Raw genomic sequence first — 15,009 nt, forward strand, 5'->3', positions numbered from 1 at the left:
GTGGTCTGCGATAGCAAGTTGTACCACTGCTATAGTGAGGAGGAATGTCCAACAGAGACAAAGGGGTGATGAGAGTCAGCGGTCTGCGGATAGCAAGTTGCACCGCTGTCTGAGTGAAGGAGTGGAATCCAAGTGGAGGTATCCGGGTAGTCAGTGGTCTGCGGTAGCAAGTTGTACCACTGCTATGTGAGAGGGTACTGGAACAGGTGATACCGGAAACAGGGATCAGTGGTCTGTCATGAGCAAGTTGTACCACTGAATATATATGTGAGGAGGTGCACGGGGAGAGACTGCAACACAGGATATACACAGGCACCTTATACACGATCCATAGTAACATGCACAATATATATAAATGACTGAACAGATCTGCAAATATAGAAAGGCTCTTGAAGTAGTCCAGCACAAGTTAACACAGTCAATGATGGCAATAGACTCAGCGGATAGCAGACTCCAGAGGAGAACCAAACACAGTCCAGCAAGATATGCAATACACCAGCACAGTCAATGAGAAGTATGCATACCGTGGTTCAGAAGCAGGCAGTCAGATAGGAGTGCAGCGATACCTGAGCGGCAGAAGGCCGGCTGGATGAGAAGTCCCAGGATAGATGAGGTAGCGGTCTAGTAGGTGCAGCGCACAGGTAAGTAGACCAACAGGGACACGAATCCACAGGAATCAGTAATACGTGGAACTGGACTCATGGAGGACCCAGGAGAATGGAGATGATCCAGCAGAGGAGTAGTTGATGAGATACGAATCCAATGCTGACAGGAGGGTAGAGACCAGCGGGACACGTGAAGGCGTGGAGAGCGGATCAGCAGGAGATGGACAATAACGCAGACAGCAGCAGCAGGACTCTGCGCCCACGGAGGTAACCAGGGGCAACCAACAGGACCCACAGTGATGGAACACGGGATGGCAGAGTAGACCAGGAGCTGTAGATCCAGGAGTGTAGCGGATGGCAACGTGAGCAGTAGACTGGAAACACAGGAGAGCTGAGATGAGGCGGCAATGCACAGGGGCAGCGGATAGGAATCAGCTAACAGTCTCAATGATGAACACAGGCGAGTTGCAAGCTGGAGACTGTAGTGCACGGAAGCAGCGGATAGGAATCAGCTAACAGTCACGGTGATGAACACAGGCGAGTTGCAAGCTGGAGGCTGTAGTGCACGGAGGCAGCGGATAGGAATCAGCTAACAGTCACGATGATGAACACAGACGAGTTGCAAGCTGGAGACTGTAGTGCACGGAAGCAGCGGATAGGAATCAGCTCAGGAACTTGATGATGATCAGGTGAGTGGATGTGAAGTGAAGGCTGGAGTGCACGGAGGCAGCAGATAGAAATCAGCAAACAGCCATAATGATAATAATAGCGTTGAAGTGATTTAGAAGACTGTAGTGCACGGAGGCAGCGGATAGGAATCAGCAAACAGTCACGATGATACAGTTGATGGTAGAAGTGGTATGGGAACCACAGGAGTAGAAGTGGTTAGGAAACCACAGAGGTAGAAGTGGTTTGGAAACCACAGGAATCAGCAGGGCTGTCACTCACCGGACTGTGAGTGCTTCTTCCCGGACTATTAGGAACCGTGGACGTCCTCTATCCTGAGGGACTGCGCATGCGCAGCCCTTTCCAAACCTTCAGTGTATGTTCCTTTAACTTAATTGGCAGATCAGGCAACCTCCCTATATTAAGCACCTGTGGTCAACACCACGTTGCCTGATCTTGGAGTCTCATTCCCCATGAGTCTCTGAAGGTGTTCCTGTGTTTCCTTGTTTATTCAGCCCTGCTGATTCCTGTGGTTTCCAAACCACTTCTACCTCTGTGGTTTCCAAACCACTTCTGCTACTGTGGTTCCCATACCACTTCTACCATCTACTGTATCATCGTGACTGTTAGCTGATGCCTATCCGCTGCCTCCGTGCATTACAGGCTTCAACCACATCCACTCACCTGTTCATGATTGTGACTGCCAGCTGATTCCTATCCGCTGCCTCCGTGCACTACAGGCTTCAACCTGCAACTCGTCTGTGTTTCATCATCGTGACTGCTAGCTGATTCCTACCCGCTGCCTCCGTGCACTACAGTCTTCAACCTGCAACCCGTCTGTGTTTCATCGTGACTGTTTAGCTGATTCCTATCCGCTGCCTCTGTGCGCTTCAGTCTTCAGTCCTTGTCTACTCTACCGTGTTTCCTTGAGTCTGCTGCCACTATTGCTACCCGCTACTCTCCGTGATCATCTGTTCCAGTTCAACTCTGCTCCGGTGTCCCATCGTTACTGCACCTGCTGGTTGCTATTGGTTACCTCCGTGTTCCCGCAGAGACCCGCTGCTGTTACTTCTCAGCGCTACTCATCCATCTACTGCTGATCCGCTCTCCACGCCTTCCTGTGTTCCCTGCTGGTCTACCTACCTGTGCGCTGCACCTGCTAGACCCCTGCTTCACCCATCCAGGGACTTGTATCCTGCTGGTCTCCTGCCCTTCAGGTATCTCTGCACTCCTGTCTGACTGCCTTCTCCTGAACCACGGTATGCATACTTCCCATTGACTGTGCTGTGTATTGCATACCTTGCTGGACTGTGTTGGTTCTCCTCTGGAGTGTACTATCCGCTGAGTCTATTGCCATCATTGACTGTGTTGGTTCTCCTCTGGAGTGTACTATCTGCTGACTCTACTGCCATCATTGACTGTGTTATCTCATGCCGGATTACTTCAAGAGACTTTCTATATTGGCAGTGTTGTTCAGTCATTTATACATTTATATTGTGCATATTACTGTGGATCAAAGTCAAGGTGCCCGTGTATATATTGTGTTGCAGTCTCTCCCCGTGCACCTCCTCACATATATATTCAGTAGTACAACTTGCTAGTGGCAGACCACTGACTCCTGTTTACTGTTTCACCTGTTCCAGTATCCTCTCACATAGCAGTGGTACAACTTGCTAACGCAGACCACTGACTCCCCGGATACCTCCACTTGGATTCCATTCCTTCACTCAGACAGCGGTACAACTTGCTATCCGCAGACCGCTGACTCTCATCACCTCCTCGTTTCTGTTGGACATTCCTCCTCACTATAGCAGTGGTACAACTTGCTACCGCAGACCACTGACTATCTTCACGTGTCCTTTGTCCATACAGTTCCTCGTGTATTACTACCTCCATATTGCCAGTGCTGCTAGTCATAGACTTTCCTGAGCATCTCATCATCTGCTATTTCCTGTTCCGTGATCACCCTGCTACCAGAGTACCATATTACCACCTATACTGCTCTGGTAAGCCTATCACCTGGTGATCCCTGGGTAAAGACTCCTAGTGCCCGTGACAGTAAGATCAGGCCATGACAGACCCAGATACGGAACCTACTGCTAAAGAGATGCTGCAGCATCTGGTCAGCCGTGTGGAGCAACAGGATGCTCGCCAACAGCTGTTACTTCAATGTTACCAATCGTTAACCTCCCAAGGAACATCTGGACAGACTGTTACAGCTAGTATTGAAGCTCCTGTGCTTTCCTCCGTTTCCCCAGTGCCATCCCAGGTGTCTACAGCTCCTACGCTTCACCTGCCTACTCCGTCAAAATATGACGGGGACCCCAAAACTTGTAGAGGTTTCCTTAACCAATGTTCAGTCCATTTTGAACTCCAACCTCAAAATTTTTCTACCCATCGTTCCAGAGTGGCCTATCTTATCTCATTGTTTTCTGGACAAGCCCTGGCTTGGGCCTCCCCTCTGTGGGAAAGAAACGATCCAATTCTACAAGATAGTGCCAAATTCATTTCCACGTTCCGAAGTGTGTTCGATGAACCAGGTCGTGTGACCTCCGCTGCTTCCAGCATTCTTCGTTTGCGACAAGGCTCCCATACAGTAGGACAGTATGTCATTCAATTTAGGATCCTAGCCTCTGAACTTCAGTGGAACACTGAAGCATTAGTTGCCGCCTTCTGGCAGGGGCTCTCCGATAAAATTAAAGATGCACTGACTACCCAAGAGCTTCCTTCGTCACTAGAAGATTTGATCTCTCTTTGCCATCGTGTAGACATGAGATTTCGTGAAAGAGAATCTGAGAAAACAACTTCTGCTAAAGCACCTCTTCGTTTAAACCCTCAATTTCGTCCAGTTTCACCTTCTGTGATTCCCATGGAGATAGGACGTTCCAAATTATCTTTAGAAGAGAGGAAACGAAGAGTAAAGAATAGACTCTGTATCTATTGTGCTGATTCCACACATATGCTCAGTTCTTGCCCTAAGAAATCGGGAAATGCCAGGCCCTAACTAGTTCTGGAGAGGTGAAGTTAGGGTCCCTGGAGTCCTCTCCATTGTCTATGAAATCTAAAGTCTGCGCTTTCGATGTTACGATTTCCTTTGCTACCAAATCCTTTGAGTCACAGGCATTGATTGATTCCGGAGCAGCAGGAAATTTCATTTCTAAATCACTAGTGAATCAATGGTCCCTACCAGTGATCACTTTAAAAACACCCATTACTGTGACGGCTATAGATGGATCACGTCTCATCAATGGTCTCATCACCCAGAGTACGTCTCCAGTAACCCTTCAGATTGGTGTACTACACCATGAAGAAATTTCGTTTTTAATTCTTCCTGTTACGACAAGTCCGATTGTCTTAGGCCTTCCATGGCTTCAATGTCACTCTCCCCAGATTGACTGGCGTACCCCTCAAGTTACGTCTTGGGGGCCTGAATGTCACCATCGTTGTCTCTCTCAAGTTATTCCTCTTAAAGTACAGCAATCTTCCATCTCATCTTCCTCCCCGGGACTCCCTCCTCAGTATGCTTCATTTGCCGATGTGTTTGATAAAGCTCAGTCTGAACGTCTTCCTCCTCATCGTTCTTGGGATTGTCCGATCGACCTTCTACCTGGCAAGACTCCTCCCAGGGGTCGGGTCTATCCTCTCTCGTTACCTGAAACTCAAGCCACATCTGAGTACATACAGGAGAATCTCCAGCGTGGGTTCATTCGACCTTCCACCTCTCCCGCTGGAGCTGGGTTCTTCTTCGTCAAAAAGAAGGATGGATCATTACGCCCTTGTATAGATTTTCGTGGACTCAACGCCATTACTATCAAGAATCGGTATCCCATTCCGCTGATCACTGAGCTATTTGATCGCATCAAGGGAGCTCGGATATTTACTAAGTTGGATCTTCGTGGTGCCTACAATTTAATTAGAATCCGTTCCGGTGACGAATGGAAGACCGCGTTTAACACCAGAGATGGGCATTACGAATATTTAGTAATGCCCTTCGGGCTGTGTAATGCCCCCGCGGTTTTCCAGGGTTTCATCAATGAGATCTTTCGGGACTTATTATATGTATGTGTCGTTGTCTACCTGGACGACATATTGATCTTCTCACAGGACCTGCCTTCTCATCACCAACATGTGGCAGAGGTCCTCTCCAGACTACGGAAAAACTCATTGTTCTGTAAATTGGAAAAATGTTCATTCGAGTTACCCCAGATTCCATTCTTGGGGTATATAGTTTCCGGAGTTGGCCTGAAGATGGATCCAGACAAAGTAAATGCTGTACTACATTGGCCTCAGCCAACTACTCTTCGTGCCATCCAGCGTTTTTTAGGTTTTGCCAATTACTATAGACGCTTCATTCAAGACTTCTCATCCATTGCATCTCCCATTGTGGCCTTAACTCGGAAAGGGGCTAATACTAAGCAATGGTCATCTGAGGCTCTCCAAGCCTTTCAAATCCTCAAAGAGTCCTTCTCGTCTGCTCCCATTCTGCGACAACCTGATGTGACACTCCCCTTCTTCCTAGAAGTAGATGCCTCTAATGTGGGCTTAGGAGCTATTCTCTCCCAACGCTCGGAGCAACAAAAATTACATCCTTGTGCCTTCTACTCTCGGGGTCTTCTGCCCGCAGAGAAAAACTATACTATCGGGGACAAGGAGTTGCTGGCCATCAAAGCTGCATTAGAGGAATGGAGATACTTGTTGGAAGGAGCTCGCCATCCGGTGACGATCTTCACGGATCATAAGAACTTGTCATATTTGCAATCTGCTCAATGCTTGAACCCTCGTCAAGCAAGATGGTCTCTTTTCTTTTCCCGTTTTGAATTAATTATAACCTTCAAACCAGCTGCTAAGAACAAGAAAGCTGACGCTCTATCTCGAGCTTTTGTGACGTCCTCTGATGTAGAAGAGGTTCCCAACCATGCTATTCTAGACCCCAAATGTATTTCTCTGGCTGCTTCATCCACCAAAATGCTACCATTTGGGAAGACCCTCGTGCCTCCTACTCTGAGGAGGAAAATCCTTTCGTGGTTCCATGCCTCTCGTTTTTCTGGACACGCCGGTGAACATAAGACCTTTGAGATTCTCTCTCGTAGTTACTGGTGGCCTTCAATGAGGAGAGACGTCAAAGAGTTTATTGCTTCCTGTGATTTATGTTCTCAGTTCAAATCCTCCCGCAGAACTCCAGCAGGGTTGCTGCGACCACTACCCATTCCGTCCAAGCCTTGGACCCATATTAGTATGGATTTCGTTACTGATTTGCCACCAAGTAAGAATCACAATACTATTTGGGTAGTGGTAGACAGATTTTCGAAGATGGCTCATTTCGTCCCTCTGTCCGGTTTACCTTCCTCGTCTACTCTGGCTGAACATTTCATTAAAGAAATCTTCCGCATCCATGGATGTCCGTCTGAGATTGTGTCAGATAGAGGAGTACAATTCGTTTCCAGATTCTGGCGGGCCCTTTGTAAAACCTTGGGCATACGATTAGCACTCTCATCGTCTTACCATCCGCAATCTAACGGACAAACGGAACGAGTCAATCAAGATCTTGAGACTTTTATTAGGATGTTCTCTTCAGCCAACCAAGACAACTGGGTAGAATTGCTCCCTTGGGCTGAATTCGCCCATAACAACATGTACCATGAGTCATCATCCAAAACTCCATTCTTTGTGGTCTACGGTCACCATCCGTCGTTTCCGGAATTTCCTGCCCTCCCGCCCACCCAAGTTCCTGCTGTGGAGACTGCTTGTCAGACCTTCAAAAATATCTGGTCTCAGGTCAAAACCTGTTTAAAGAAGACATCTAACAAATATAAGTCTTTCGCAGATAAGAAGAGGCGGGCTATTCCACCACTAAAAATTGGAGATCGTGTCTGGTTATCTACCAAAAATATTCGTTTGAAGGTTCCATCTATGAAATTCGCCCCTCGTTTTATTGGTCCATATAGGATCATTCAAGTTATCAATCCAGTATGTGTTAAACTTCTTCTTCCTAAGAATCTTCGGATCTCCAATGCCTTCCATGTGTCCTTGCTCAAACCTCTCATCATCAACCGTTTCTCGACTCCTTCCTCAGCACCGCAGCCAGTTCAAGTTCATCAGGAGGAGGATTTCGAGATTACTGAGGTATTGGATGCAAAAATTTCGCGAGGAGTCCTCCGTTTCCTCGTTCATTGGAAGGGCTTTGGTCCTGAAGAGCGTTCATGGATCAAAGCTGAAGATCTTAATGCTCCTGCCCTTCTGAAGAAGTTTTATTCCAAAAATCCGGACAAGCCCGGTTCCAGGCGTTCTGTGCCCACCTTTAAAAGGGGGGGTACTGTCACTCACCGGACTGTGAGTGCTTCTTCCCGGACTATTAGGAACCGTGGACGTCCTCTATCCTGAGGGACTGCGCATGCGCAGCCCTTTCCAAACCTTCAGTGTATGTTCCTTTAACTTAATTGGCAGATCAGGCAACCTCCCTATATTAAGCACCTGTGGTCAACACCACGTTGCCTGATCTTGGAGTCTCATTCCCCATGAGTCTCTGAAGGTGTTCCTGTGTTTCCTTGTTTATTCAGCCCTGCTGATTCCTGTGGTTTCCAAACCACTTCTACCTCTGTGGTTTCCAAACCACTTCTGCTACTGTGGTTCCCATACCACTTCTACCATCTACTGTATCATCGTGACTGTTAGCTGATGCCTATCCGCTGCCTCCGTGCATTACAGGCTTCAACCACATCCACTCACCTGTTCATGATTGTGACTGCCAGCTGATTCCTATCCGCTGCCTCCGTGCACTACAGGCTTCAACCTGCAACTCGTCTGTGTTTCATCATCGTGACTGCTAGCTGATTCCTACCCGCTGCCTCCGTGCACTACAGTCTTCAACCTGCAACCCGTCTGTGTTTCATCGTGACTGTTTAGCTGATTCCTATCCGCTGCCTCTGTGCGCTTCAGTCTTCAGTCCTTGTCTACTCTACCGTGTTTCCTTGAGTCTGCTGCCACTATTGCTACCCGCTACTCTCCGTGATCATCTGTTCCAGTTCAACTCTGCTCCGGTGTCCCATCGTTACTGCACCTGCTGGTTGCTATTGGTTACCTCCGTGTTCCCGCAGAGACCCGCTGCTGTTACTTCTCAGCGCTACTCATCCATCTACTGCTGATCCGCTCTCCACGCCTTCCTGTGTTCCCTGCTGGTCTACCTACCTGTGCGCTGCACCTGCTAGACCCCTGCTTCACCCATCCAGGGACTTGTATCCTGCTGGTCTCCTGCCCTTCAGGTATCTCTGCACTCCTGTCTGACTGCCTTCTCCTGAACCACGGTATGCATACTTCCCATTGACTGTGCTGTGTATTGCATACCTTGCTGGACTGTGTTGGTTCTCCTCTGGAGTGTACTATCCGCTGAGTCTATTGCCATCATTGACTGTGTTGGTTCTCCTCTGGAGTGTACTATCTGCTGACTCTACTGCCATCATTGACTGTGTTATCTCATGCCGGATTACTTCAAGAGACTTTCTATATTGGCAGTGTTGTTCAGTCATTTATACATTTATATTGTGCATATTACTGTGGATCAAAGTCAAGGTGCCCGTGTATATATTGTGTTGCAGTCTCTCCCCGTGCACCTCCTCACATATATATTCAGTAGTACAACTTGCTAGTGGCAGACCACTGACTCCTGTTTACTGTTTCACCTGTTCCAGTATCCTCTCACATAGCAGTGGTACAACTTGCTAACGCAGACCACTGACTCCCCGGATACCTCCACTTGGATTCCATTCCTTCACTCAGACAGCGGTACAACTTGCTATCCGCAGACCGCTGACTCTCATCACCTCCTCGTTTCTGTTGGACATTCCTCCTCACTATAGCAGTGGTACAACTTGCTACCGCAGACCACTGACTATCTTCACGTGTCCTTTGTCCATACAGTTCCTCGTGTATTACTACCTCCATATTGCCAGTGCTGCTAGTCATAGACTTTCCTGAGCATCTCATCATCTGCTATTTCCTGTTCCGTGATCACCCTGCTACCAGAGTACCATATTACCACCTATACTGCTCTGGTAAGCCTATCACCTGGTGATCCCTGGGTAAAGACTCCTAGTGCCCGTGACAAGGGCTGAATACACGAGGAATACAGGAACACCTTCAGAGACTCATGGGGAATGAGACTCCAAGATCAGGCAACGTGGTATTGACCACAGGTGCTTAATATAGGGAGTGTTGCCTGATCTGCCAATTGAGTTAAAGGAACATACACTGAAATGTAGGAAAGGGCTGCGCATGCGCAGACCCTCAGGATGGCGGACGGCCATGGTTCCTAAATGTCCGAGAAGAGGCACTCACGGTCCGGTGAGTGACATCAAGATTTTAATTACTCTTGGATCATTGCGAAGCGAATTAAGTACTTGATGTACAAGGCCAACATACTGTCACGAGCCGCGGCGGCTCCGGGCACCGCCGCGACTCGCTTCCTTCTCTCTCTCCACGTCCCGGCCGTTGTCATGATGACCGGGACGTCACCTCCCATTGTCCCGGCCATTGCCAAAGCAACGGTCGGGACGCTCTTTGTATGTAGCGCCATGCTCCGGCATCCAGGGCAGCAGGGCGCGTGTGCAAATTAAGAAAGGGGCCAGCTAATTATTTCTCCCCTGTGTTGCTACACTCTCATTGGGCCATACTTGTATTTAAGGCAGGAAGGGGCAAAGCCTCCCTGCCGGTTATAGTCCCTGCTCTCTAGCATACTACCCTGCTTGTTATCTGTATTGCCTCTGATCCTGATTACTGTTGCCGACCTATTGCCTGGAATTTGACTACGATTATTGCCTGTGACCTTTGACCCTTTTGCCTGGATATTGACCTCGATTGTTTGCTTGTGACCCCCGATCTTTTGCCTGGATACTGACGCTGCCGGCTTGCCTGTGACCTATTCGACCCTTGCCTGGACCTCACTTCGTTCTCCTGGGTTCATCCAGTCAATACGCAACTCACGACCCTCTGCTGTCTGCAGCCAAGTCTGTCCCCACCACTAGGGGCTCCAGCGAACACCAGACTTCAGAGCAGACTCCGGGTTTTGTGGTGCTGGCTGTTGGGGTTCCTAACACATACTTTGCGGAATTGCTTTCTTTCATCTCCTCCTTCAGTTTCTCAAGCTGCTTTCCCAATAGTCGAATTAAGGGAATGACTTGGTTTAAGCTACCAGAGTCTGAACTCACTTCACACGTCACAACTTCAAATGGTTTCAGCACCTTACACAGCACAGAAAGGATTCCCCGCTGTGCAAGAGTGAAATACATCCCCCCTCCTTTCCCAATGTCATGGCTTGTGCAATACGCTTGGATGGCTTTGCGCTGTTCCTACATCCTCTGAAGCATGTACAGGGTGGAATTCCACCTTGTTAACACCTCTTGCTTAAGTTGGGCAAGTTAAATTGTTCTTAGAGCTACTGCAATCTCCTACATACTGTGGCAGAATGCCGGAATAGTCCCGAAATTTTAGGGGCCACCAAAAGCATCTCCTGCACCTCACGGTTATTTCTTAGGAAGTTCTGCACCACCAAGTTTATTTTGTGAGCAAAACAGGGAATGTGATTGAATTCACCCAGCTGTAATGCTCGCACAATATTGTTGGCGTTATCAGAAATTACATATCCTGGGTAGAGTATAAGCCATGTATCAATGACATCCCTTAGTTTTCATAACAAATTATCAGCTGTATGCCTGTTAGTGAAGCCGGTGATACAAAGAGTAGCCTGCCTGTGACAAATGTTACGTAGTGGTGTACATGCTGCTACTGTTCCTCCTGGTGAAGGCGAATGACCAACCCAGTGGGCTGTCACAGTCATATAATCTTTGGTTTGCCCACTTCCACTTGTCCACATATCTGTGTTTAAGTGTACAGTGGGCAGAATGGCATTTTTGAGTCCAATTACTACATTTTTACAAACTTTTTGGTATAGTTGCGGAATAGCTTTACGGGAAAATGATGTTGCGATGGAATTTTGTAACTCGGACACAAAACATCAATTAACTGTAAAAACACGCTGCGTTTATTGTGGATATTGGACGCAGATCTAACACTAGCATAGTAGCCATGGCGTCTGTGATCCACTTGGCGACTGGTTGAATGCTGTCATATTTGCTACCTCTAGCAAAAGATTGTTTCACAGTTAATTGTTGGAATGTAGTACTGCTCTTTTTCTTGACCTTCCTATGGGAGGAAGATTCACCCTCAGCAGCAGCAGCAGCAGCAGCAGTGGGACTAACGCTTAAACATTCTTCAGGGGAATCAATTATAGTGCAGGAGTCATCGAGCCTTACCAAGTGGGATGCAGAGCTAACTTCCATCACTACTGAGGATATTGATGAGGACGGTGTTGTGGGTGTGGATTGCAGCCGTCCAGATGTAGGTGACAGAAGGGTCCTAGCTGATGATGGAGTGCTTGTTATTTTTCTGCCATAACTTTCAGCTTTTCCCAAAACCTTGCCATGAACTCTCGTTAAATGGTGTAACATGGATGAGGTTCCAAGATGGTTAAGGTCCCTCCCTCGACTGACTGTGGCTTGACATACACTACAAATGGCTATACAGCTGTTGTCAGGACTTGGGTAGAAATAATTCCACACACAAGAAGTGGCTTTTTTGGTTTTATGCCCAGGCATGACAATGGCCTTTTTCTTGTCACGTGCCAGAACATCTGCAGGACTTACACAAACAACCTAATCCTCATCAACATCCTCATTAGCACCCTCGTCGCCTACACAAATCTCCACCTCATCCTCTTCTAATTCCAAAATGGCATCCTCAATTGGTGTATCACCAGCTATACTCGGGCTGCTCAGGCACACATCAGCAGAAATGCTGAAAGGGCCCTTCTTTATGGGTACACTATCAGAATGGTCACGATTACACATACCACTCGTGGATGGACTCTCCTCAGGGATTGGTGTCATTTCTGATTCTGAGCATACATTTTCCTCTAATGCCTTACTGTTTTCTTGCAGCTTGGCTTTCACACGTAACAGTAGTTGTGCACCACTTTTGGACTCCAAATTACTTGGTCTTACTTAGTCACGAGTGACCTTACAAGAAGAAGGCTCAGTAACATTTTTCAATCTGGCACTAATAGAGAAAGGCGAAGGCCTCATTCTTTCTTTGCCACTGCGTGTGTAGAATGGCATGTTGGCAATTTCTTTTTTATCGGCAGTTAACTTTTCATCAGTTACAGATCTTTTTTTCTTCAGCATGGTAAAAGTTTTTTTGGGGTGTGTTTTTTTCCCTGACTTAAAAAGACTATGTACTTTTACATAGGCTTTATCAGATGATGTACAGGAAAGACTACCATCAGGACTGGTGCCAGCAGCTGCTTGCTGATCATGCTCATATGTGGACTGCTGTGAATACATTTTAATGAGAACAAAAACACTGTAGTGCAAATTCAGAAATATATAGTGCTGCTAGATAATAATTTCAGCACCAGAAAAATGTTTTTTTAAAGAGGGGAATATGTGACACCTCCAAACACTTGTAGTGCAAATTCAGAATGCTGTCAGAAGTGCTGTAAATATTAAGTACTCTCTCCCTGCTCTAATGCCTGCGACCTAACCCTTCTCTCTCATTCTGTCAAATGGCGCTGGATTGCTGTGGAGGCGGATATTTATTTATTTCAAATATCGCAAGAACCGAGCTCCGAGATCCGACAACGTCACAATGACATTTTGCCTCGATTTCGATTCCGAATAGGCGGCAGAGTACCAAGCCTGCTCGGCTCGGTACTCGGATACCTCAAGTTCGGGCAGGTTCGGTTCTTGTGTAACCAAGCCCCGGTAGTGACAAGCAGCTGGGGTGCACAGATGTAATTAAATTCTCTGCATCTTGTCAGCTAAATGCCTCACTTTGTTACAATATATATGTATATATATATATATATATATATATATATATATATATTTGAAATGTATTTATTCTGATGTGACCTTTTATTGTACTTACACATGTGCAGTCTGTTCTGTGTGTCTACAAGTACTGTTTATACACAGCATATTCTTCCCAGATTCCAACTGAAACACATCTTGAGATACACGTGTATTGGAACACAGACCACACTATACACAAGTTCCATGCTCATTTTAAACATGCAACGTACGTGCAATTTGGGTTTTAAAAGGAATCAGGCCCCATATGTGCAATTTTATCTTGTCCTTCAGAACAAATAGTTCTCCTTAGGTGTTTGTAAATCAGAACTTTTCATCTCAGCCTCAACTGTTGGGAGAACTCTCTTGATGGATATGTTGGTGGTGACTTCTCCATCTAATTATGCCTACTTTCATACATAAAGTATAGCCCCAAATTATGTGCATTGAGGCATTTAACATAAACACAAAAATGAGCATACCAAATGATGAACACAACATCAGTGTCTTAACAAGATTTTAGAAGTCCAAGGAGTATATTTACTAAACTGCGGGATTGAAAAAGTGGAGGTGTTCCCTATAATAACAAATCAGATTCTAGTTATCAATCATTAAGTACATTCTACAAAATGACAGCTAGAATCTGATTGGTTGCTATAAGCAAAATCTCCACTTTCTCAAACCGTTTTGTAAATATACCCCCAAGACTGTTTTTCAATCAGCCCAAGAACAACTTGGCATATGTGGGCACCAATGAATTACCCTTCAACCATGAACTTGATTTTAAGGGAAATCCCCAAAAAGTTGTGGTTCAGAACAAATTACAAAAGGAAAATGATAAGGTTATTTTGTTCTGTTGTCTATGTACAACTCACACACTGTCAGGTGCTTATCATGGAAGTTACTACTATAACGTGCCTCCAAGCTTCTTAACAAAATTCTCAAGTACCTGATTACTATCTAATTTTTGAAAGATAAACCAATGTGTCCTCTGTATATTAAGGAGGACATACAGTAATACAAATGGTAGCAAAACAGTCTAGATATTTGCTTAAAGTTTCAGTCAGACCCAAATAACCAGATATTATTGGTCTAACCCAATTTTACATGTATTCTTCTGGCTCTTTCATAGGCAATATTATGTTGCAATTGTGTCATACTAGCTACACATAAAGCTCCCATTAGTTTTTAAAGATCAGTTTATAGATCTTTGCTGTAATAAAGAAATTAAGTTCCTTTAAAAACTGGTCCGTAATGTCCTTAGTAAATTCTCAAATTTAGTAATTTATAAAATATAGGAGTATACTTCTGAATACCTTGTTTAAATGTTAAGCCTATCTGGTCATCAATTATTAAAGGCTTATTTTACCCCCTCATTTTGAAAGTGTGCATGATACAATGTTGTTTCTATCTATATGATTGATTCTTATTTGATGAGCTTAAATGTTTTCATCTTTTTCCTTTTTGTCATGATTTTAGCTTAATTTGTATAATTATGAACACATTGTTAATGTTTCCCAAAGAAATCCTGCTGTGCCATATAGCAAACAAGGTGCAATCAGATAGTTCTAACCAATGCATTAATGCTTTGTTGATGCATTTGCTAATTTCTTTTATTTATCGTATATATTGAGGCTATGAATAGAAATGTTTCCTGGACAAAGAAGGCCATAAAGATGTCAAAGTCTAATTGATCAGCTAGAGAGACAACCTGCTCCTACATCACAGAGAGTGGATACTTGGACAAAGGGAAAACATTTTAGAACTGTTTAAAATAAAAGTAAAATAAAAAACACACATGAGAGAAAACATATAATAAGAGACTGCCGGTGACCAGACAT

Source organism: Mixophyes fleayi, chromosome 2 (genome assembly GCF_038048845.1).
Source record: "Mixophyes fleayi isolate aMixFle1 chromosome 2, aMixFle1.hap1, whole genome shotgun sequence".
NCBI classification, from domain to species: domain Eukaryota; kingdom Metazoa; phylum Chordata; class Amphibia; order Anura; family Limnodynastidae; genus Mixophyes; species Mixophyes fleayi.